The sequence below is a fragment of the Passer domesticus genome, chromosome 3, assembly GCF_036417665.1.
Source record: "Passer domesticus isolate bPasDom1 chromosome 3, bPasDom1.hap1, whole genome shotgun sequence".
In the NCBI taxonomy this organism is placed as follows: Eukaryota; Metazoa; Chordata; class Aves; order Passeriformes; family Passeridae; genus Passer; species Passer domesticus.
In genome coordinates this window covers 108,337,488-108,363,846 of record NC_087476.1, presented here as the reverse complement: position 1 = coordinate 108,363,846, position 26,359 = coordinate 108,337,488, and the positions used below count along the sequence as shown (strand labels likewise).

At 42.1% G+C, this 26,359-nt stretch overlaps 1 long non-coding RNA gene across 7 annotated transcripts; it reads right to left on the bottom strand.

Moving 5' to 3' along the window:
* Window positions 1-4,351: 4,351 nt before the first annotated feature.
* On the bottom strand, window positions 4,352-26,326 carry LOC135297418 (uncharacterized). Of its 7 annotated transcripts, XR_010359431.1 has the most exons (7): window positions 25,904-26,254; window positions 24,849-24,983; window positions 18,886-18,983; window positions 11,482-11,561; window positions 9,539-9,640; window positions 8,025-8,157; window positions 4,352-6,286 (listed from the first exon to the last, which is right to left on the bottom strand). It is a non-coding gene; the product is annotated as an uncharacterized LOC135297418 (long non-coding RNA). The 7 variants fall into 7 exon arrangements; XR_010359429.1 differs by lacking the exons at window positions 9,539-9,640; window positions 11,482-11,561 and adding an exon at window positions 6,378-6,485 and having other exon boundaries at window positions 25,904-26,326; XR_010359434.1 differs by lacking the exons at window positions 9,539-9,640; window positions 11,482-11,561 and having other exon boundaries at window positions 4,352-5,129; window positions 5,236-6,286; window positions 25,904-26,322.
* Window positions 26,327-26,359: the final 33 nt, after the last annotated feature.

The following is a 26,359-nucleotide window of genomic DNA, read 5'->3' as shown; positions in this document are numbered from 1 at the left end:
CCATCCCGGACACCTTCCCTGCTCCATCCCGGACACCTTCCCTGCTCCATTCCCTGCTCCATCCCGGGGACCTTCCCTGCTCCATCCCTGCTCCATCCCGGGCTCCATCCCGGACACCTTCCCTGCTCCATTCCCTGCTCCATCCCGGGGACCTTCCCTGCCCCTTCCCTGCTCCATCCCTGCTCCATCCCGGACACCTTCCCTGCCCCATCCCTGCTCCATCCCGGGCTCCATCCCTGCCCCAGTCCCTCCTCCCGTCCCCTGCTCCGTCTCTGCCCGCAGCCCCGGGTCCGTGCCGGCGCGGCCCGGCAGGGCGCTGTCTCTCCCGGTGCCCGGGGCTGTGCCCGGGGCTGTGCCCGGGGCTGTGCCCGGGAGCACGGCGTGCGGAGCGAGGCTCGCTGGGAATGCGGGCCGGCGGCGAGGGAAGGAAGGGAGAGCCGCTGCGGCGGCCGTGCAGGCTGTGCGCCTTGAGGATTCCCACCTGGAACGTGGGGAGCGCGTCGGGGCAGCACAGGGCGTCTTTGGCTCCTCTACGGCCTGTGTTCTTCACCTGAATTTATAAGTCACTGTCCCGTTCTGCGTCTTTTATCAAAAAATGTGGCATTGCATCTATTATCTAAACTTCTTTACAAGCATTAATCACATTTCCCTACATTCTTCAGGCACAGTAAATATTTCTGCACTCTAGTGACTGCTGGAAGTGGGCATGGAGACACTGCCACACGCCTGGGATCTCCGAGCAAGCAACCATTAAAGCTGGAAGATTTCACAGTATGGGGGACTGGTTTGTGGTCAACCACTTTTAGCAATCTCGCTGAATATCGAATTGAATTGCTGACACTTTAGCTGTTGATGTTCTCAGGGTTGTTCCTAGCAAAGCCCTGGCCTTTTCAATAGCATCAGGGAGAGCACAAGCACTGCAACAGTACACATCATTCCACAGGGCACTGCTAAACCTTACAGCAGCTCCTTGTAATCAGCTGGGGAATTTAAATCCACCACTAATACATATTACCCGACGTTATTTCATTACAAAGGGCATAGCATAATGCACTGACCAAAGTTTATCTTCCAACCAGCTCAAAGGACAGGAGGAACAACCAGCAAATGGACTGTGAGATCACTGAAACACCTGTGCAGGGCTGTGTGTGCAGGACTTGGGCTACAAGCCCAAGGAGGTGTTACTGCAGACATCTGGGTGCTAAATGTGCTCCATGCCCAGGGACTACTGGAATTATCCACAGGAATGGGTGTCTTTCACTTGGACAGCATCAGACTAGAGCTGAAGCTGCAGAGGAACTGAAATTGCACTCTAGTCCCTTTTTCTCCCCACACTAAGATGAAGAAAAGCCACTCATGCTGCACACATCTTCGAGGTTTTAGTTAGGTGCAGTTCCTCACACAAGGTCGGTGAAGTGTGCTGGCTGCAATAGGAAACACCGAGCTCTGCTTGCACAGGGTTTGGGTTTCCTCAGCTCTCGCTCTGCTGGCTGGGCAATGCAATCTGCAGCTGAATCTACCACATAACTTGCTGTGTGTTCTGTTGTTTCTGTGGGGGTCATTGCTGAAGTTTCCACTTCCCTTTCTCCATTAGTTTGTGTGTCTGTGAAACAATGCCCGTTTTGTTTGATGTTTGCCCTCAGAAATCCAGCGAGTCCTTTGAAATGTGCTCTCCTCTCTGGTACAGTAGTTCTCTTTAGGCACTCCATGGAAGGTGACCAGATGTGCAGGAATACCCCAGGTGACAAACTTCATTTAGCAGACAGCAATTCATTCTCTGCTGAACACAAAAATTTGTTTTGCAGGGACATTTAAACATTTCTGCGTTAACTTTTCTCTACCCCTGTGAAACAAAAAGCTCCAACCACCCCAATTCCTTACTCTGTTATGAAGAATAATGCTCACAAGCCACAATAAACAGGACTCTGCCACATATGGAGCTGCTAAATGTACCCAGCCAAATCAGAGAAGACACAGGGACAAACCAACATCAGCACCAGCTAACTATGAAATTCCAAATTAGATTTGCTTCCAAAGTGGGGCACAGGTTAATAAGAGTGTGGAAGCTGTTTCATTTCAGAGAAATAACAGCTTCCATGTCTAAAAGCGTATTTGATCCCTGTGACTGTCCGGGCAGCGTGGCAGCCGTAGCAGCCCACGGCTGCAGGGTGTAGGGCAGGGGGAAGGAGTGGGTCTCCTCCAGCTCATGCTTCCCATGTGGCGGGCTGAGGTCACCTCAGCTGTGCTGTCCCCTGCTGCTGTGGTGTCACCGGACCCGTCTGACTGGATGAGCAGGCTCAGGACCCCTGCCTGGTTTCTATCTGGGATCGCAGTGATGATTTATACCCTCTACCACATTCTGTCCTGTCCCTCCTCCTGCCTTCAGGGGTTATTTGTGGTTTGTCCTGAACACCACCAACCACTGGGAGCTCAGAGGGGCCTCGCTTGTTTCCCTGCTAACAGGATCTAATGCAGGGAGCAGTATCAGATGCCAGTTCAGGGGACATTATTCATGTACCTTCAGGGCTGAATTCTGCCCGTGAAAAGAGGTTTATTTCATCCTGTTAGTAAAATCAGCTGCACAATTTCCTTTGGCTTGGACTGTAGTGCTCTACCAGGGCAGCCAAGGAAAAGCCATGAGCACAGAGTGGCTCCACCTCTAACCAACTTCCTCAGTCCTGTCCACCCTGGGGCAGCATCCTGACCCACTAACTCATGTTTTTGAGGTTGTAGTCTGCTGGTTCCTGGTTCCACTCAGGTGATCTGCCCTCTCCTGCTCCCATCTCTCTCCTCCCCAGGCCACAAAAGGCCCATGCCAGAGGAGTTCTGAGGAATGAGGGGACAAGTGGACAGAGGATGGGAGGGAGAGAGCAAGCTTTGATGGCTGCAGTCAGCTGTAAGGGGGGAAAGGAAGGAGGAAAAATAGCACAGATGATGGAGGAGAAATGCTATAGCTGCATGAACACAGGTCTTGCATTGCAGTACAGAGCCCCAGTTCCCCCTCTGCCATGGGGCTGGCAGTGGGACTGGGATGGGACTACCTGCAGAGAGCAGCAACTTGCACAGGATCCATTCTGCCTTTCTTTTCTACCCTTACTTTTTAGGAAATCATCCATATTTTTAAGCTATATAACCACACCACACCGTCACAGGGCAAAGGAAGGTTTCAGGTGTGCTATCTGGCACCCTACCACAATTTTACCCTGGAAATGTCTTTCTTTCCTCTGCGTAACAGTTCTTGAACCAAAGGTAGGAGGAATTGGGCTCCTGACCTAGAAGTGCCTCTCCATAAAGCTGTCATGTTAGCACAGCAGTGCTCAGAAATCATTTGCCCCCTGGTAGGTCCTTTTCCCTGGACTATGTATAAAATCAGGAAAAAACGTAATACAGGTATTTATTTGCCCTCCTGCCTTTCCCTGCCTTTCCTTTCCCCTGCCCCTTCTCAGTGTCTGGTCTGTGGAGTGGGAAGCTGTCAGGCTGACAGATGCACAGCAGCCTCAGAGAAGGTCAGGCCCCAGGAGCACACAACATTGCAGCTGGCTGTGTGGGTCCTGGAGTGCTGGGGAACAAACACTGATTGCAGCTTATCAGCAGCAGCGTCTCTCGCCTCGCTCACAGTCCTCCCGTGTGCATCATTTCTCTGCAGGACTTGTCAGCTACCTGTGTTTTTTAGACAATATAACCAGGCCATTTCAGATGTGCTGGCAGCACACCTAAATAGTGTCAACAAATTCTTCCTATTAATTCTTGATTTAGGAACTCAAGGGCAAAGGAGAAGTTGCTGATGGACCTGTGGTACCCTTGGAGGGAAAGTACAACGTACCCATATTCAGACATAGTAAGATGTCTGGAAAATAATAATGGACAGCACAATGGTATTCTGGAGGTGTTTAACAGAGCTGGTCCACTATCACACATTGCTTTAAGGGAATTTAGTGGTCTGTGAATCACCAGGAACCAGCTCATGTCCAGCTCCACCTCTCACTTTGGCTGGACACCTGGCCTGTGCTTTCGGCTCCTACAGTGAGGGGAATGGAGCCCAAGGTTTCATGCTGGTCCCAGTCACAGGCAGGAGACAAGAGGTACCAGCAGGGTGGAGTGTCAAGAGCACTTGGATGTGAAGTGATAGCAGGATGCTCTGGGAGCAGATGTCCAACCGTGGTGAGCTACATCTCTTTTGGAAAAGTCCTAGAAGGAGATCTAGCACCTTGTTCTGGTTCCTTTCTTCAAGCCTAGTTTGCTTCAGTATTGCTGTGAGCACACTTGTGTTTTTAGGGCAACTGTCAGCCAAATTTGAAGTAGAAAATTATGTTAAGCAGGACACAAAACACTGTAATAAGCAGGTTACCTATTAACTTTGATATCTTTCTGTTTTACTTCACACTGTTGCCACAGTTCAGATCTTGATTACACAATATTTTGCAAAACTGACAAAACCACATTTTATATTATATGAGTAGCCATGGAGGAAGTAGAGGGGTTTGGGAGCTGGAGTTTCTGGGACACAAGCCTCTGGAAGCAGGGTGGTATTGCCAGCTTAGGGCAGCAACTGAACAGATTTGCTAAAATCATGCAAAAAAGAAGGCTGGAAGAGACTCCAGGAGATGATCTACTCAAGTTCCTCTGCTTCAGCTGCATCTATTTGAATCTCAATAGTGATATTCTTGAAAATGTCCAGATATGACAATTCCACTCTTCCCACAGGCCATTTATGACAGCACCCACAAGAAAGGTAAAAAAAGATCACTGCTAAAATGATTCCAAGGATAAATTAAGCAACTTAGGCTTTTACTTAAGGCTGCTGGTAAATTCGGTACACTTTACTTCATCTGTGACATCCTGGGCATCTTTTCAGTCATAATCTTTAGTGCCCCAAGCAATAAAGAACATGCAACTCGAGCTACTATGCTGAGTTTCTGTGGCTCTGTGCCAGCTGAGGATCTGGCCTGTTTGTTTTTATAATGACAGCTCAGACTCTGGACCACAACTCTGCAACAGGAGGTTGGGCTTTGAGGGTGCTCTCTCCTGATGTCCTGCTCGCAGCACTCATCTCCTTTCAGCAAATGAACCCTTTGTTCCTGCTGCAGACCTTGGTTCACCTCCTCACAGACATCAGGGCAGAGTCCTGCCTGGAAGCACACTTGAAAAGGGCCCAGAAACACAAGGTTTGCAAAAGTAGGGGTCAGAGTACTCCCTGCAGGTACTGCCCGGGGCTGTCTTCTCCCTCTGACTCACCTGACGGATTTTGCAACACAGTGGAGATAGCAGGGCAGTGCTCCCTGGAATTTGGCTGCTCTGCTCTTTGCCTAGGTATCTGTTTGCTTAAGAGTTCGATTCATCAGCCAATTACCATCCAAATGCTCTGGCACATACTCACCCAGCTGGGCTGGCACCGGATGTTATTGAACACTGACATTGATTTCATACTGAAGGTTGTTTCATTTGGTCTTGTAGGTGCCTTTGACACCAGAGTTCCGGAAGGCAGTTTCACCCTGGCAAGCTGAAAAGCTTGTATGTTCTTACACGTGTGCATGGCACCCAGAACTGGCAAAAGGATACATTTCCAATGAAAAGCAGCAAATTAAATTAATGGCTGTGCTTTCTGTCAGCCTTCATTCTGCTGTCATGCCCCTTTTCTTCCCTATCAGCTTTTGTGCCACCAGGCTCTATTCTGACCTCTTCGTCTTTCAAAAACTTTCTTCTCAATTTTTCCTTGCTCACGATCCTCCTCTGTTTGCTCATCCTTTTTACACACCTGCCTTGCACAGCATCTTCAATACTTTCTGTACTGCATGTTTACAGGGGCCTGCAACATGAAATTCAACAACAGAATGCCTCCTTTGTTTCACGGCCTGACATTGACAATATAATTTCACACTTTCTATGAGCTAAACTTTGAATCTCTTTGTGCTTTTTTGTCTTTCTTGGCCCTTGGCACGTTCTCATGCTGTTCAGCCCTTGGAGTCTCTGTCTAACTTGGTTTGGGGCATTTCTGAGCAGGCTTGTGACACTGCTTGCACATGTGTGTACAATTTAGCTGTCAGGAGATGCATGTACAATTTAGTGTCAGGAGAGAGAGTCTTAGACCTCTGTAATTTGGGTCTGCAATTGCATTATTAGACCGTCTTCTGGAATTATCTGTTTCCATGGTGGCTACAAATGCAGGAAGGAGGAGCCACCTCCCACACTACCCAGGAACAAATCCATATCTTCAGGAGGAAAGGACAAGCAACTTTTGCCAAGCTCCACAGGCACTTTCCTCTCCCCACAGGATTAGTCTGGAGCCCTGCCAAGGCAATGGTTAGACACAGGGTTTGGGAAATACGTTACAGCTCAAAGATGCAGCACCAACTACACACTCAAGACACAGAACATACTGTTCAGGACTTGCAAGGAAAGAAGTCCTTCTGAAAACTCTCAAAATTCTTTCTTACAACTGTATTTTTCTTGTCCATACTTTCTTTTCAGTTTGAAATATTTCATACCTAAAAATGGCAACAGAGGAAAAAAAAAAAGCAGCCAACAAGGTCAATTAGTCTACCCAAAGTTCTGAATGAAATCTCTATTTGATGTTGTACCTTTCTGTAAACAGGTCCATTTTAGCTCACGGGTTTTACTTGGTTAAGTATTATGGGATTTGGGGAGATTTGAAAATAAGCTTACATAATTGGTTTATCCTATCAGTAATGTTGATAACTGCATACCTTCGTTGGCTGGCAGACTAAACTTTGAGTCGTCATACACTAAATTAAACTAACAATCAACAGAAAACCAGATGGGATTAATCTTTTATTATTGTTATTCAGCATGAATCCTTAAATGTAACAAGAGCTCAAGGTAAAAAGCTCACGCTCTGCTTCGATTAAGACATTCAAAAGCCTTCATCTTCACCCTGACACAGGCCAGACAGAACTAAGTGAGGGCAGCTTACAGGCCTCTCAGTGACAGCCTTTATTTAAAATCCTTCTGATGTCTCTTCAGGATTTGGCATCATCCCTATTATTTCAAACAGAAGCTCAGCATTTGTATCATATGAGGTTACACTGCTACAGTCCTGTGAGAAGCATGGGACGGATCAGTCTAATAAGTCTTTGAAGAAGCAAAGAACTCTCTTTGCATGCTGAAATAATGTGATTTTTGATAGCAGATTTTGAGAAAAATTAAAAAGGGCTTCATTCTGCTTAGAACATAAATCAGTGAATTCAAGAGGAAGACACTTCATAGTGGTAAAGCCAATATGAAAATCAAGCATTCAATGGGTCCACAAATGGTAAGGAACCCAGCCTCTGCTTTACTGAGACAGGTACCCCTCTAGGCTTCAACAAACAGGCAACATGTCTTATTTTACACAGCCTAACACAAATTTTGAAAACCAATCTGTGAGTAAAAATGAGTCCAGACAGGAAACCTTTATGTGGATAGCACAAAGCCAAAATTAGGAAATTACACCCAAGATTCAGCAAAGTGTAGAAAATTTCCAATGCAATTCAAAGTTTTAATGATTGGTTGAATTTGTTTCCCTTCTCTCAATTTCTTCTTCTCTTCTTCCTCTCTCTCTACTCTTCCTCCTTCTTCATTTTGCCTTTTTAATTTATTATTTTATGATTGCACTGTGCCTGCACTGACTTGGTAAACCTACCCATACTATTTAGACATGCCCAACCTAAATAAAGCAAGAAACTCTTAAATTCCTTAGAGATGTTTCATTTTCAAGCTAAGAGGCAGCAACATTTAATTACTAGCAGGCTAATCCTGCAATCATCACTCACCACAACCACTCAACACATGGAATGGTGCTAAATTGATTCTAAATAGCAGTGTGTAATGACTGACAAACATAAAAAACAAACAAACAAGAAAGCAAAGCTGTTCAGATAAAGGACACGTTCTGAAATGTGGTGGAAAAGCATGAATTAAGACTGAAATATCCACAATGGCAGGTCATTTAGATCTAGGCTGATTTCCAGGTATATCAGAATGTTTCTCCCAAATCTCACAGGCTGCTTACCACACCTATTAGTTACCTATAGATTTTTTTTGTATGAGATATTCTTCCATGGCTGGGAGGGTAGCTGTAGTAATTCATCAATAAGATCCTTTTCATGAGACCAACCACAGTATGGATTGGCACTGATGAAGCAGCTCTCCAGCTTCTTCCTAAAGCAAGCAAAAGGAGAGAGAACAGAGTGGTATAAATTCAGGAGCTATAAATTCACCATTACCTATTTACATTCCATTTGCTACTGTGAAAAATAACTACAAATAATATTATTTGAGATAAGATACTGAAATTATTTGATCATTTTACCTTAAGAAAAAAAGCTTTTCAAAGATCAAGTAATTAATAGTTAAATGCAGACACTCCCTACACACTGCATGCATTGGCTCTATTCATTAACTGAGACTCCTTTTGTACCCTGCAAAAAAGGGTGACAGTTTGAGTACATGAGATTAACTACTTAATTTTGCGTGGTTTTTAACACAATATTGCCCCGTGTAATATGCATTCCATATCCAGGCTTTTATGTCCAAATACAAAATCTGCTAAAATGCGTGGTTCAAAAGCCATGGCAACATTGTACCTAAATCAAGAGCATCAAAACATCGTGTGGGGCAGAAAGCCACAGAGGATTATTGTGTGTGATGGGATTTGAAGAATCAAGAAATAATCAGGACAATTACATTTGCTTTCCTCTTTGGTATCCATGAGACTTCCCCGTAGAAGAGATAGAGCACACAAGGGAACAAGGGTGACAGCTTCTGCAGTGATGACTTTTCACTGCTTTTTTTTGTTCTAATACTCTAGTTCAGAAAGCACAATGGGCTACTGTGCTTTCCACCAACACATAATTAGCAATATCAGAGATCCCAGCCCTCCTTGTTAATTCAAAGCAGTGTCTGATCTTTTCTAGTGTGTGCCCAGTGTAACACGCAGTGAACTGAATGAGCACCCCACTCTGAGCAGCTATTTTGAAAGGCACCCAGTTCTACAAAACTATGATACATTTTCCCCCAAATCCTGCTTCAACTAGTCATTCAGAGTTGTGCAGAAAAAGTATCTGCCCTATTTTAGTGGTTACATTTTATGCTGAAAGTCATAAATCTCAAAGATTACTGAGGAGGATGCAGCCTATCTCAAATGAAGAGGACAAAGGGAGATTGTGCAGTGGCAACATGTACTGTTGCAATGTTCATGCAGGCACAGGAGCAGAGAGACCTATCAGCCCCTGGAAACTTTTTGTATTCAGGAATACAACACAACTTGCCACAGATCTTTCTTATAAAAGCTGAAGCAATGCACCTTCATTTTCTTTTGGTGGGCAGTCACTGAACATGACAAAAACAGCTTCATGAAACAAGCTGTGGACATGGCATTTAGTCCAGCTGTAGCTTTTTCAGTCCTGATAAATACACCAAGCTGAGTCACAAATTACTCATTCCTCTCCACAACATTGCTCTGAAGCATTTGGCTGCAGAGAACTGACTGGCCTAGGATAATAAGATAGGAGAGAGTATTCCAAGGAAGTTCCAACTGTACCTTTATGCTTATTGCCATTTTGCCAAGTTCAAACCCATTCCTCCTGCTCACTGGGTTATATCCTAAAGGACAATCTGGCATGCATCGAGTCAGAGACAGGCCCTGAAAGAAATAACATGGGGCACATGCACTCTCTCTAATAAGTAACATCTGTTGAATGTTTGAGGCAAAGTTGATGTTAATACCCACACTTGCTTAATAACTGAGAGTGATAACAGGGAATGACAGATTAAAAATGCTGCCCTCTGCCCTTCATTGCATCTACACATGTATGAGAATCACTCAGTACTTTAGACTCTTTCCCTTAGCTGAGCCAAAAGCTAGTTTCTATTAATTTTAAACAAAAAAAGTGTTCGAGACAGAGCTGACCTGACAGACTGCAGGAAATTATCCTCTTTTTTATAACAAGATCCTGTTGGCCTTTCCAAACAAATGGAAGGCTCCATTTGACAACAACATCCTTCAGAATCCATTTACATTTTTAATTAGTTTATTGTGATAGTTAATCGTTAATTATTAATAGTAGTTAGTTCTTGTAGATAACTTAAAAAAAAAAAGAAGCTATTGATATAAAAATAGAGACTGAACCAACACCATGACCATTTTAAGTTTTCCTGCTCCCTGAAAAAGTAGTAATTGCTGACACAGTCTGCTCATCCCTACTGTGAAAAATGAGTATTTTATGACTGGCTTTTCGCAAATATTAAAATGAATATTATACGTGTTGTGTTCAGAAAGTTATGCTGTATTAATTTTCTTAAGTAGTGTGTTAAATATAGTTTTAGATTATAACAATGTTAAAATAGAAACTATGCTATAGAAGATACATTTTTAAAAAAGAGGACTTGCACAGAGAGCAGCCACAGGACACCTAAATCTTTCAGAGAAAAAGAATTTATTGCTCTCTTATCAGAAGAAACTAACTTCTTCCCCCCTCACTCAGCCCTGAAGATGCCGTTAGGATTAAGAGGAAGTTGACACTGACCAGACAAAATCCTTTGTTTGAATGGAATTTATGCACCATGTATGAGATGTATGAATATGCAACAGGCTATTGCTTTTAAGGGCTAATCCTCCCTTAATATGTGTCCCTTTTCGGGCTTATTTTGCCCAGAAAAAGGCACCCAGACTGTCCATAACTCTTTGTTTTTATTTTGTCGTATTGTCCTAATCCAAATTGTCCAAATTTTTATTACTCTAATTATATTGCTATTTTTATAACCATTTTATTACTATTAAACTTTTAAAATTTTAAAAACAAGTGATTGGCGTTTTTCACTCTACTGACATCATCACAACCAGCTCAGATAAAGATGTTCCCTCTCATTAGAGCAGCACTGGTATGGGCACTATAATGCTTACAGAAATGTTAATTTGGCAGCAGTTTGCCTTCTAGAGCGAGCAAAAGTTGTTGTGTATAAAACCCAGGAACTGTAATGCCTTAGTTTCACTTTTGCTTCATGGCTGCAACCTTGCATCTGTGAAGCAGCAGGATCAAAAGGCTCCATCTTGCTGTGATATAGAAGTCTCTGTAGACAAACTTACGAAATAGGTCTCCCAGGAATATATTCTGATTAAGAAGGGAAGGAAAGTGATGTATAGATGGGCTATTAATTTAACTGGATTGGCACAAATGTGCCACTTCAGAGGAATATACTCCTTTTGACCAGAAATTTAAATACCAGGGATTTTAAAGGTGTGTCTGTTCAACTCTGAAAAAAAATCCTTAGGTTACATCAAAGGGAAAAATGACTAAACAAAAAGGAGGCATTTAAAGTTGGGCTTTTGAACACGTATAAATGAGATGTATGAAAGGGAGTAAGGACAAAGAAGGAGCATCCAAATTTGTGGGTGTTCAGGATGTTTTGGGAGACTTGGAGATTCCTGGTGGGCTGCAATTACATGCCAGTCCTTCAGCACTACAGATCACCTGCTGAAAAGACCTGAACTTGTCTAGGTCCAGTTTGAAATAAATGGTGTTCTGCATGCAAAAAGCCAGTCCTGTATCAGTCAATATCAGCAGCTGGGGAAAAAGGAATGAAAGGGGAACTTGTAGTGGTTTGATTTGATCTAATACATATTAAAAAAAAAAGCCGTTTCATTTTCTAAAGAATGCTGCTCTACAACTCGATAACAATGGATTGTAAATTACTGGATGTAAAGACAAATTTTTGATATATTTATATTATACTGGCAATTTTTGCTACTTACATGAAACAAACAAAAAAAATCATCCTTTTACTGACTTTTATACAGAATATTATCATATTCTGGCAGAACAAAGTACATCACCCGAGAAACTGTCTCACAGTGAGTGATGTCTTGTATCTCTGCCAATATCAGCTTTATGGACCAAGTAACAATATTATGTTAATAACTGCTGATTGCTATTTGTGTACCAGACTGTTCCAATACCATGGTGATGAGCATGCTGTTGGTGTCTGGAACAGATGGACAGAACACAAGAGATCTTTCCCTTGATTTCAAGACAAATAGGATTACCTGTTTCATTAATAATGCTACATGAAAGCACAGACAAAACCACAGTTCTATCTCCATCTCCAGTAACTGACAGGAGGAAAAAGATGCATGGCATACATTGGATGCCCAAAAGATTTACCCTAACTTAAAGGGAGAGCAAACCTTTGAATTACTTGTAAAGCCAACACAGCTGCTTTATGCTGTTTAGAGTGGAAACAAAATTCACCATCTTATTGTCAGCAAAAAAAACTCCTTTGCAGCTCTGCAAAGGTGATACTCGAGGCTGGAGATGAGGCAATTGCCTTCATCCTGCCCAGCACCACTGATTCCATATCTGCTGATTTAAACACCCTTTACAAAGAAGTCATTGCAACTGCTTCCTGCCATTTGAGAAGAAAACTGAAAGCACTGTGAGTGACACTTGGCATCAATGCTTTTATATGACAAAGAAATAGGAAGAAAAGTACACTTCAATTCCATGATGTTGTTTCTTAAGCCCTACCATCAGCACCAGATAGACACTTTTTTCTGCACTCTCTTATTCTTTCATAGAAATGAGGAAGAAAAACCAAGAGACAAAAGAAGGAGGATATCTTTTCACTGTAGGTTGTGCAATTCTGTTTAGAACGAAGCCTGTGATATTGGGGAAAAACGATCTCACAACAATCTCACACACAGTAGAAGATATGATGCTGTGTACTATTGACAAGCTGGCTTTGAATGACTGAAAAAGCAGTTATGTGGGGAAGAGAACTTGGACAGAGCACTGAGACCATAACAATAACAACTCCTTTCCTACCTCAGTGGAAATCAAAAAGAGGAAACTGGATACTGTTTTCATATAAGAGCTGCCAATTCCCTACTGATATCAGAAGCCAATCATGTTTGGAAAGGAAATTACCTATTCCTGCACGGCAAGGCTAGCAGGTGAAGATGGTATGTGAACAAATTCCCAACCACTGATCTGTCAAGGGCACAAAACAAAGTGCAAATGGTTTTATGGGCAATCATTCAGTTCCTCCCAGGTCATGCGCAGATCCTGGAAGCACTTAATTCAACTTGGCGTCCAGAAAGCTTTGAAATAAGGTCACCTACATAGGTGAGGTGTCACAGGAGCTGCCAGAGCGAGCACGACCCAGCTCACGGCTCGTGCCTCGGCACAAAAGGAGGAACAGTCCCGAAAAATGCTGAAAGTCTGAGGAAACGAGATTCAGCAGCTTCTGCTGAACGTGTCAAGCAAGGGCAGCGCTGCGGGCGGCTGCTCGCCGTGGCGTGCTGGCCTCCAGGCATCAAAGCCTCACAACTAAAAGGAGGAAACTTTCTGCAGTGCTTTTGCTCTTCATTCCCCTTTCACTGCATCTACATCTGTCCAAGGAATCACCTCACAATTCCACAAACGCAAAGAGATTTGTAGTGGGTCCCTGTTCTCTTCTGAAATACAAAACTGGAGAAAATAACAGGAAATAGCAGAGCAAAGACGGTTTCCAAGAAGCACAGAGCCAAATCAGCACTTTGTTCTGAGTGGGTAAATTAAAAATCTCCTCTGCTGTTCTGTGGAGCAGGGTGAAATATAGTAGAAAGACTTACATTGCTGCAGAGCTTTGCATTTGCAAATATTGATTGCATTTTCATTAGGTTCCAGTCACAAAAACAGGCTGGATAAGGTTGTGTTAATTTGAAAGCTAAGCAGTGATAGCTACACATACAAGACTACATCCCTTCCTTCTTCTGAGGGAAGAGTTCCTCTCTCCTGAAACAAATTATCTTCTGAATTGCCTATTCATTGCCTACTGACCATCTCGTGAGAGAAGCTGGCTGGCCTTTAGAGGATGGTTCATTTTACTTTCTCTACTACTTCTCTTCAATAAGGAAAGTGATTCTGTGTAATAAGAAAAGCAAAGCTGTGTACAATACCACCTTTATTGTCTCAATAATTCAGTTTGTTCATTTTCATTAGGAAAACCCCAGAGTTTCCATGCTTTGGCACTAAACTTTTAGCCTGGGTTCTAGAAGTTAAACTACATGCTTTTTCTTAACTTCACTATCCCCACAGTTAATTTACATATCCCAATTTAGCAGAGGTACTGCTAAATGACTACCAGAAATTGGTCTGGAGTGATGAGGTCATAACTGAGGGCATGAGATTAAAGAGTAAAAAAATCTCTATATTCGAGGCTGTGCCAGCTTCAAGGGGGGAAAAAATGGGGTGACAAGGAAAGAAAAAAGAAATTAAATGAAAGACTGCCCTGTAGCCTTCAGATTTTCTCAGATATTCAGTGAAATCAGTTAAATATTCTTGGGCAACAGTTAATTTTTAAGTTGATAATATTCAAAATACTACCCAAGGACCATTGAAAATACCACTGGAAAATGTGACCTGAGGTGCTGTGACTTACACTGAGCATGTTAAGAGGAAGACCACAGCTGCTTTGGGTATGGTCTCTGCTTTCAGGTACCAGTGTCACACTCCACACAGTGTTTGTGGTTAAAACTTGTTTTCCATGATACAGACACTTCCAATGTACAGTGTCAAAGAAAGGCTACCCAGGATAGGATGAACATGGCGTAATACTTCTCATGAGCAGTCTCCCAGTCTCCAAATGCCACAACCATTTGTTCTTCCTGCAGCCAGGAACATGTACCCATGTCTGCTCCCAAGGTTGCACAAACAAGCCCCTTCCCTTCACAGAATCAAAAGAACCAGTTTATTTGCATAGTGTGATAAGTGCAAAGATCACCTCAAACTACTCATTTAGATGCAGGTGATAGTAGTAGATAAATTGTTGATATTGACAGAAAGAAGGCACTTGAGCTTCATGATATCTAAAGGAGGCCTTGTACTGGAAGACAGCTCTTGTCTCCCATCCATACCCAGCACTCATAGATGATACACAAGGCTCAGCTCCAACCTGCTGGCAAACACTGTGTGCAGGGAAACAGCCTAAGGAGCCTGGAAAACTCACCAGTATTGCCTTTCTTGGCCCTGCAGCTGATTCAGATGTTGGCTAAGGTTATGCAAGCACAGATCTGAGCAGTCAAGACACCAAGGAATCCAAGGAATCACCTTGTGCTAGTTGAGAAGACCGGGACTGCTCAGGCAGGAGTCACTCAAACCTCAGTCACACAGCCTGTATCAGAGCATTGTGAAAGTCATTTGGCAGGATTGACACCACCCTGAAATCCTTACAGAGGGGAATACTGATCTCACTGCCTCAGTGATATTCAATATAATAAACTGGGACTGTTGGAAGAAGGGCTCATGCCCTGCAAACTGTTTGCCTATTAAAATTGGAAAAGTAAGGCCAGGAAGCAGGAATTTAATGCAGAAGTCTGCTATCTCATAGAGTAATATAAGAAATAAAACAGAGTAATATAAGAACTAAAAGCAGGGACTAGGAATAACTTCCTCAGATTTAAGAAGTACTTATCCCTGGATAGCAGCTGTGCTGTTAGACAACACATCCTAAGGCGTACTGTACATATAGTTCTTGTAAAAGCTTTATTACTTTCTAGAACCATAAGTTAAAGATTGTTTAATTGAAATATTATTCTGTTACAAGCTCTACTGAAGAGTACATTTTACTGAGAATTTCAGTGAGGCAGAGGAGGTTTTTTATCACACCTATGCATACAGATTCTTCCATCCTAGTTATGTCAACAGATATTTTCTATTTGGAGGAAAAACATTTGCACTTGGCTAAGCACCTAGATAAAGCCCTTTTGTTTTCTGCAGTCAAGATGTATCTTTTTTTACAGGCAATGACATAATCTACATGAAACCCACCTTTGTTTCTTACCAAGGTTGATACATGCTGTACATTCCCTGTGTAGAATAAAAAGGTGCATATTCTCTGTGTAGAATAAATTTTTAGCTGGTGCTAGTAAACATGAGGTAGATTATTCAAGCCCATGCCTGGAGCTAAATGAAATTTTCAGAGACAGACAGGACATGCGCACAGCTGTTTATTCTGAACAGTTCTTCTGATAGGTTCCTCTTTCATTTTCCATTTAAGCCTTTGTGTTTTTTCCCTGGGACAAAAGTAAAGCTTGCCACTACCAGGTATTTCAGCTACATGTTCTCAAATAGTCAAAGGAAGACTATTATTCAAGTCAACCAAAGCACTAGCAAAACAATGGAGTTCTTACCTACTGAGATGAAGATCAAAGATGAAGATGCTGATAAGAACTACAGAAAATTGTCCTCGTTCACAAAATGTGCCTATTAAACTTGACCTACATGTTAAGGTAGATTGCTTTGTGCACCTGCTACTGGATTTTGTTTTCTCATTCATCCCCACTACACAAATATATGTAATTTTGGAATGACTAGCAGGTTAAGCAAAATTAATCTTATCGGTAATATTGATGTAAGAAACAGTTTAAAAATGCAATCTACATAGAGATATAGACCAACTCCTAGCATATTTTCACCTAATGAACAACCAACTTCCAACTAAATGCCAACAAAGCTCCCTGACAAGAGTACAATATTGTAAACCTGTCCCTCAGTTCTCTATAAAACAGGTCTGCAAGATGAAAGCAGGTTTTAACTTTAGAGATCTGCTTCCATGTGCCCTTTCTATGTCCCAGTGAGGTAACTTTGCCAGTGCTGGAAATCACTAAATACAAAGGAAGTGCCTTGTCTAACTGTTCTGATTCCCTAAGGAAAAAAAAGGCTTTGTCATCATATTTTGTGTGTGAGTGCCTATTCTGCTGTCTTCACTTCCTCTTAGAGTAACTTTTCAATCCAGTGATTTTTAACTAAATTTGACAATTAATCACAGGTTTCAAGACACAAAATCATCCCAAGTTTAGTGAAAGTAGGCAGCTAGCTGGGGAAAATAAGAGATCCAGATGGGGTCTCCAGCCATGGAAAAGAGTGCAGCAAAAGCCTCATTCTTACCAGGCATCAGACAACCCATCTAAGACAAAGACCATACAGGCCAGGGGCAGAACTTGCATGAAGCACAAATCCATTGGAAACCAGGCTTCAATGATTCCATTACTCATGGACTTCTTGCTCATTTCTCTTAGACTTTTCTACCACACACAGGGCTAAGGTTCCCTAAATATCTGTTCATGCCATGCATAGTCTGAGAGCATAGCACTCAGAATAGATCTCCTTAGTGCCTCAAACCACTAAATAGTTCTTCAAATACCTTTTCCACATATCTACAGCTTTTCTCAGCATAAGAAGCCATTTTCACATGTGGCCCAGTTTAAAATGTGACTCTGCTCTGGAACTGGTTTGTAAAAGCATTATGAGTCAGGGTTTTTCTTTCTGTTTGTTGAGCTCAGATATTCAAATCCCCAAATGGTAGTCACACACCTTTTGTGCAGGCAGAAGTCCTGCCCATGATGCCATATGCTTGTGAATTACCAAAAGGGCTTTGGGCTATGTAGAGGTGGTTTCTTCTGCATCTAGAAGTGCCAGTGGGTGGGATTAATCACCTCAGAAGTTCCTGACCACTCTTCAGGGTGCTAACTAAACAGCTCATGGCAGTACTGCTTACTCAGGTGAGGCAGAGTCAGCTGCCATACCTCAGACCAGGATTTTAAACTGCTTAAAATGATACACCTCTGTGCTTAGTGTGAATTAGGGAAAACCCATAACAACTTCTCCATGACAGGTCAGTTTGTAGCAGCTAGAAGCACCCATGTGGCTGTGAAGGGAAAACCTCTTTCCACTGTACAGCTGTATCTGGAACAAAACATCTGTCCATGTCCTAACCCAGGCAAGGCTGCAGCTACTGTTATTCCAAGAAAGCAACAATCAGAAAGAGAGCCCTTAAAACTCCAAAACTACCTACTCAAAAAAAGAAAACCACATTTCTCCAGCAACACAGACATTATAAGATCCAAGTTTATTGCACTTCTTCATAGAACAAAATGCTTTTTGGCTCATTTTCCAATCCCATAAATGCTGTGGAGTGAAAATTAAATTAATGCACAGAACAACTGTTATGACTCAGCCTTCAACCTAAAAGTAGTGCTCAGTACTGATCATCTGTATCAAGCAAGTTTTGCACATTCTTTCAGTTTCAGTGGCCAAAAACACACACAAAAAGGGATGTGCTCATCTTGACTCCAAATAAACCTCAAATTTTTAGTATTTTGCTATTCAAAACTTGGCACATATCTCCTAAATTAATAAGTACCTTAATACTAGAAGGTAGTAGTAGGCTCTCTTTCCTCCCCCAGCCATCCACTTTCATAAATTGCTAGGAAGCTGGAAGACTGGAGTCCCCTGTTCCTCTTCCACATGAAGTGAAATGGCCAGTGGGGTTCCACATTATTAGTGTTGCATGTTGAGTGTTGGAATGATAACACAAGCCTTATTTCTTTAGGGAATCTGGCTCAAAGAATCATCCCCCACCCACTTCTTGCACTAAAAAGACAGCTATTAACTCCCTGATCTGCCTGCCTCTGACAGACAAAGGAAGTGGAGAAAAATAAAACAAGTGAACTGAGGAATAAATTACTTTTGGTAGTCAGATGGAGGAGAAGCCTCTGAGGAAATGTAATCACCACACCCTGCCAGTTATTAAAGGATTGTGTGGAAGCCATGGCTGGGTGACTGCTTATGCAAACTTAAGGAAATATTTGCTTAATAAAAAGATTAAACAGAAGGTTCCTTGACAATGTCTACTGTGCCTAACAGGACTGGACTGTTACAGAAAACATGGTCTCTCATTGAGATCCATCCAGGCAATGGTGTCTGTGTGCAGCAGACAGATCTGTGCATGCACAGGTTAACTGCAGGATTCAAGCCACAGGGGAAAAAAAAGAAAAATGCTATCTTTGTCTACAGACTGTGACAAAAAAGCAAGCTCAGAAAATTAGTTCTGTTATGGATCAATACTTACATGCATGCGTACTTTTCGGGCAGAGCAGAGTTGCAACCTGTTCTATTTGAAGGATTTGTTGCTTAGCAAACTTTCAAATGAAGACTTTTCACATGCATCTGAAGGAAAAAATTGCAACTTGAAATTTGGCCAAAAATATATATATATATTTAAAATGTGGAGCTGTAGGGAAAAATCAATCAATACATACACAAAATTTACAAGTATAATTCCTACTATGAATATCCAGCAGAAAGTAACAACACTGCAGAACTCTCTTGGTTACATTTTTTACCAGTGAATAGTACTGTTCACATTCTTCAAAAAGATTAGAAATGGGAGGCTGCATGGAGCTACTCTGATTCATTTAATCTTTTTTTGTCTTTTTCCAACTAAGCATTTTCACAGGGGAAAAACAATGATGTCATCAAGTTCCTCTCTCTGCTGAGACTGTGTAGTTGCAAGGTTTTCTGCTGATTTATGGATTAGAAAATTTCAGTGATATTGTTAATAAAAGTAGGTTATCTTGGCATTACTGTGTGGTAGTTCATAAAGGAGATAGAAGTACTTCATGACCTGCTTGTACACCACAGTTAGGGGATGAAAAATCACCCAACATTCCAGGGTACCAAAAAGGAGACCAGAAATAGGCACAACTTTCATTTGAATCAATCAACTCCATATTTTATTAGTTATTCTTATCTGCAACATGATTTTCCTAGTTAGAAGAAACAGACCCAGAGGAGAAGGACCCAGATTCAATTCTGCCTCTGCAGTGTGCTGCGGTCTTTCCTGCTACAACTAATCATCCCAATGTTAAAAAATCTAGGAAAACTCACAGCTTCACATTAAAAGTATTAAATTAATTAGCTAAATTTTTAACTACCAGGCAAAAATGACAAACCTAGTTGTTGCCACCTTCACTATCCAGGCTGCTTACTGTAGTGATGTCTAAGAAAAAGGGCTGAGAGGCTGAGCTATTTGTGCCCAGCTCTGACTCCATTTGGATCCGAGCTTAACTAAGCAGAGACAGCAGTGAGTTACTACTCAAGGCTGCCACCTCCTGTTTTAAATCTCCACTTCCTCACGGGCTGATTAATAATCTGATCAGGCTGTTCCTCCCAACACTGGCCTTGATTGTACAGCTGATTCTGCATAGAAAGGATGTTTCCTCAGAAATAATTAGAAGCAAATATTTACATAAGTTACAGGAACTAGAGCGACCATGCAGTATGTCATATACATCTTAGAGCAGCTATTGATTTCCAAAGCTATGAACCCTAATGAAAATAATAAAAAAAGATGATTTCCTTCTCAAGTAGCACTGCGGTGTGTGTCACTGTTCAGCATCTCAGCAGACAGGCCTATCCATCTTATTATGCACATTAATCAATTGCCAGATAAAAATGCATTACTGACATCTGAAATGTGCTACTGCATTTATAAAGTGTTGATTAAAGAGAGAAAGATTAAAGAGAGAAAGGCTGCATTTCCCCCCATGTATTATTACTAATTTAAAGTACAAGTGGCATCAAAACTGCCAAAGTTGAGAAATTAGAGGCCAGTCTTATACTTTGCACACTCCAGATATCTGACAGTTCTTTGCTTCTAATCAATTAGGTAACAACCTCACAGTCTTTTATTTGCATCTGAGACTTTCTCTTCATGAGCCTGGCTACTGGAAGCTAAGTAAATGCATATTCCTTTTTTATTATCTAGCCTGAAGCATCAATATCTCCCTAATCAAGAAGCATAAAGAAATCTCATTAGAAAGTTTTAAGTACATACAATGTTCACCCGCAAAATAAAAAAAAAAACCAAACCAAACTCCCCAAAATTCTGCATTTCCTTTCTTTCTTGTTTGTCTTATTTAATTTGAAATTCAGGGCAAATAATCTCTACAAAGTTTGTGATATTGAGTGTGACAAGAGAAGACAGGTTTTCCTTATCTAAAGCTAGTGGTGCATCCACATATTTGAACTATTTCCCCATTTTCATTCTCAATCTTAATAAGTTTTTGGACTTGGCCAGAAACAAAAGGCTTTAAAAATACCAAGTCTTTTGAGAAAAAAGTGAAAGGTGCAACTCAAACTCCCAGCAATAACAGATACTGAGGATTTGTATGCATTCTGGAAAAGCTACTTAATGAAAGACACTGCAGTTCATTCCGAAATGTCTCTCTCATTTAGTCAAACCCTTAACACTCAGAGAGTTGGGGCATCCACAGCTTCTCTGGGCAGCCTGTGCCAGTGTCTCAGCATCTCTGTCATAAAAAATGTCTCTTAAGCCCAATCTAACCTGCCCTCTCTATCCAAAACTATTTACCTTTGTCGTGTCACTGCAGCCCTTGAGAAAACATCTTCTGCCACTTCTCTTATAAAGCCCCCTTTTAGTATTGAAAAGCCAAAATAAAGTCTCCCAGAACCTGCTCTTCTCCAGGCTGAACAACCCCAGCTCACCCAGCCTGCCTTCACAGGAAAAATGGAAAACCTCACTGCTTTCTATCTTCTAATATGTACAGTATTTTACAGCAACCACAGATACTCTCACGTAGAAGTATTTGGTAAGAACTGACTTTAGAAGTGCAGAAAACAAATAAAGAATGGTAAAAAAAAATCCATTAATCAATTAATTACAAGTAATATTTACCTGCATGGGGCTTAACTTCACCACACTGAAAAACAAATTTATTTGAAACCACTTTCTTTGAAAATTTGAGATGCAAATTGACTTCAGCTACCAGAATTCAGCAAATTACATCAAAACACTATTTTGCACGTGCTGTGGATGAGTTTTGAAAACTGCATTTATTCTTTTAACAAGTCAGTATTTGAGCTCTCTGAGTATTAAAAAGTCAGTATTGTGGTTGATGCACAGGATTAGTGTCAGATGATTTAGATTCTAGTCTTAACTCAGACTTCCCCTATGAGATCATCACTTACAATTATCTTTTCAGAATTGGCATCTAATTTTGGATAACCCAGCTCTGCCTGCCAGACTTTAATATCTGGAACCCAATTTTCAGAAAATGGTTTCATTCGCTTCAGTTGGTATAAAAAGAACTTGAAATCTCTGGAAATCAGGTTTCTGAAACTCTGAAATTCCATTGGGTGCCATTTATATCTCTGGAAAGTGGCCTCAAAATGTTACCAGTGACGTAAGTGAAGAATTCAGATTTATTAATACCTTGCATCTGCTGCACATGTAAACAACTACAAAATATTTAGGGCAATGGAGAACTGGGTCCAGAGAGAGCATCCAGGGGTTTCCCATGAGTCCAGTGTCCAACACATCTTATCTGCACATTTTACTGCTTCATCCTAAGGCCTCAGAAATTGAACTGTTTCAAATAAGAAACAAAGCTATAAAGGCACATTTTCTTTACCATAAAACTCTTTGTGGCCCCTACATTTTAGTGAAATCAGCACAAGTATATGCCCTGCACGGACTTGGGCTTTTGTGGCAAAGCATTATCACATCTACAGTGGTCAAAATTCATGATGATTTGCAGTGCATGAAGTCTATAAGATAACTTTGTTTGAAGTTGAGTTTTAGAAGTTTTGAATGGCAGATGGGATATATGCTAGAGATACTACATAAAATGGAATTTTTGTTGAATTTAAAACACAAAGTGACCTTTACAATGTGTTCTTATGTTTATCTGGAAATGAGCCAACAATAATAAAAGTTCATTTTCTGTACCCCTGTGGTGCTAAAAAAGAAAAACATTTTCTCCACCCTGTGAAGAAATGTTTGTGAAAAATACCCAACAATAAAAACCTAATCTCATAGTATTTTAATTACAGCCAAATATCTCACTCAAGAATCCTCATGTAACGTACACTGGATCATACCATCTGTGTGAAGATATTTTGCAATTATGCCAGTACTTCTGGCTCAAATGACTCAGACTGGGTGGTGCTTATAGGGAGGAGAATCCAGACCCTTTTGTCCTTCACAGAAATCCAGGCCTGCTCAGCATTCCTGGGCTGGTGCAGTTTGACAACCAAGTTGTCTTTTCTTAGCAGGAAAATTATCCTCCTTTGGCCCCCATGGCCACACTGCCTGGGGCACCTGAGTGTGGTTGGCTTTGATAACCAGGAAAGTGAGATATTCAGGATCTGGGGAAGGTCAGAGTCCCTTCATGCTGATGAGGTAGTCACACAAGGTGTGTCTGCTGAGGGCTTATCTGCCCTTTAAACCATGATCTATTCAGAAGGATCCAGACTGTTTTAACTTATTACAGCCACAGCTTGATAAATGCAGAAAACTATCAGTGTTTAGTCAAGGGACACTTTCTGCGAATATTTCTAGTCTTCTATTTTTGGTAAAGTACTGAAATAAATCCAAGACAAAGGTAAAATGCTTCATTAAGAAACCAAACAGATTATCGAAGAGAAAAGATTAATGGCAGTTTTCAGGCAGAATGTCCTTCTCCTGCCCTGCCAATACAACACTAGAACCAGCCTCATCAGCGTAGGAATGAACTGGCCTCAGTTTCTCCAGGCAGCCAGAGTTTGCAGGTCCAAATTCCATACACCTACACTGGGAGAGAGGGCTCTGTGGGGCGTGGAGGTGGGACTAAGGAACACACTGTTTGCCTTGCTACAAGAAAGATATCACTAGACCCTCCTTTCTCTTCTACACTAAGCAGAGCTATAGGACAGCTGTTGCTATTAACTCATTTTCCCTTTTAGTTCTGAGTATTTCCTGCCTCTCTTTGTATGCCTGCACTATTAGGTTAAGCACAGAGCACTTAATTGGCAAGGTCATAAATGTCTATCAAACTCATTATAAGAGAGAGGTAGTACTTTGATAAGCTTCTGCTTAGTCATCATACTTTTATTATCTTCTATCACCACGTCTTGCTCACTCACAGAAGTCACAATTTAGGACTCTTAGGAAACTGTGGTTAGTTCTCTCCATGGCTTTTCTTCTTACAGACATTGCTTTTTAAAAAATCTTTAAAACAAGAAGTAATATCTCAGTACAGCTAAATCAGTAAAATAAGTTTTAAAAGAGATGTCTGTTCAAATCACATTTAATTTCCTCTCCTTGCACTGTACATGACATTTAATAAAATACAAAAATCCTTTATGGCTATCCAGCAGCTAACAGCAACAACAGTTGGTAGTAAGAACCATGGTGAATTTATTGACTGTACTGTGCAGGATGCAAGTTCAGGTACTTCTGGTACAGAACCTGTGTCCCTTTGATATTAAATCTTTATGCTGGGCTACATTTGCCAAACTTCAGTATCACTGTTTCCTGAGAGGCTTTGATTACACCGCAAATTCTGATGGTAATTATCAAACTAACCATTTGTCATACAGCTTTTTCTTTAACTGATAGCCTAAATCCCTGGCAGGAAAAGGCTCATCTGATAAAAGCTACAAAACATTACTAAGAAGGAGTTGCATGTTATATGTAATCTATTTAAAGATCTACCTAGTGTCTGACCTCAGAAAAGTTAGTGAAGAAAGTTTGCTCCTTTTTTACTTCATTGCTGCCATGTTAAAACATATTTTGCCTCGGAGCAGAGTAAATGTTGCCACCACTGTGCATGAAGAGGCACAGCTGAGGCATTCTGTCTGACATAATTTGAAAACAAAATGAAACATTTCTCACTCAGAGATTGCAGATGCTTTCTGCATGAGCATTAGTATGAGGTGCCATGGTACCATATCCAGCTTTGTGGGACTGAGGGACAGGCTGGTTAAGTGCTGTGTCCAGAATTACCCAGCAAGTCCAACAGCAGAGTAGGGAACGGGGTGCAGCTGCCCTAGAGAGCCCTCTCTGCTGGGTTCAACCAGCTGAGGGATTTAAAACATACAGATTAATTCATTTTTCTGGACAAAGAGCAGGCTTTTAAGGCAATTGCTTTACACATCTGGCTTAAACCAGCAGTGTAAACCGTGCCATGCTCTGAAAAGCAGATTAAAAGAAGATCATTAATCATAGGTATATTAGAAAGCAAACTGTACCCAGGTAAAGCTGTGCAGAGCCACCAGGATGTCCTTCCCTCACAGCTGCATGCCACTGGATCAGTCCATGTTTGTTTCCATAGCCTCTTCATCCTACTAGGTATGACAGCCCTGTTGTTTCCCCAAGCTCAATATCTGGATGTGATTAAAGTTTTAAAAAGTCAAGTATTATGGCCTATACTCTGGTGTTTATAAAATTTATCATTGCTCTCACTACTCTATAAAATTAAAGGTAGAAAAAAATGACAACCATAAACATACATCTATCCATATGTGATAGGAGAAATGGGTTTAAAATCTTCACAAAAGACTTGATGTGAAAGGACCTGCCAGGTTCTGGAAGAATGGGTGTGGGGGTGTTTACCAACACCAAGCCATGCGAGTTTGTGGCAGAGAGAAGCACAGCCTGAACTTCTGAACTTTGGGGAAAAATGCACAGACCTAACAGACTTATGAGTATTAACTTCTCAATCCAGGGTGGGCTAATGGTTAATTTTAATGGTCATGCAGTGCACAAATAGGGAGGGATAGATGTTCAAGGGGGAATATGTAGGAGATGGTTTGGGAAGGGAGTACCTGGAGAAAGGAGGAGGGCAACATGCGTCCTCCAAAAAGCTGAGAGAAACCCCACAGGGGTATGGCCCACTGGGCTCTCTCCCTTTATTAAAATAAAATTGATTTTTGCAGGATTCCTCTGTCTCCTTTGCAGACACTGGCCTTTCACAGCGTGATTTTCCACACATATGTAACACCCTTAAGTGTACAACCCCCCTCGTGGCTATATTGTGTGATACCCAATTGCAACAGGCAGCTGTTCATAGCGGACCAACACACCTCACGGCACGGAGGGAAAAACCTGGGCTTTGCTCCTGACTTCTCGTGGAAGTCAGTGGAATTTGGGGCAACACAATAAACAAATATTGGGCTGCCAGAGACAATGCAGGAGGTCATACTTATCCTTTGCAAATATTGGGCTGCCAGAGACAATGCAGGAGGTCATACTTACCCTTTGCAAATATTGCGCTGCCAGAGACAATGCAGGAGGTCATACTTACCCTTTGCAAATATTGGGCTGCCAGAGAGGAGCCAGGAGATCACACTCATCTTTTCCTTTTTCAGAACCCACCACACAACCGCAAGGCAGACCTGGGCAAGGCCTCCTGGGAGGAGCAGAAGTTCCTCCGGGATGCCGAGCTATGGAATAACACAACATTCACGGCAAACAGAAGCTTTTGAGAGCTGCCTGATTTCGCCAGTGCGAGGAGAGAGAGCAGAGAGACCCCCGCGGGAGGCGAGGGCGTGAGGGGGGGAGGCGAGCGGCCCCTCAGGTGACCCGTCCCCGCCTCGGCATCGCTACGAGACGAACACAGAGAGCGGGCCTGGCAAGCTGGGAAGGCTCGGGGAGCCTCGGGGGCTCGGTTCCGGGGCCGCTCTGCCGCCCGTGTCCCCTCGCTGCTGCCGCCGCCGCCGCCATGGCAACGGGGGCGGGCCCGGCGGCGGGCGGGGCGCGT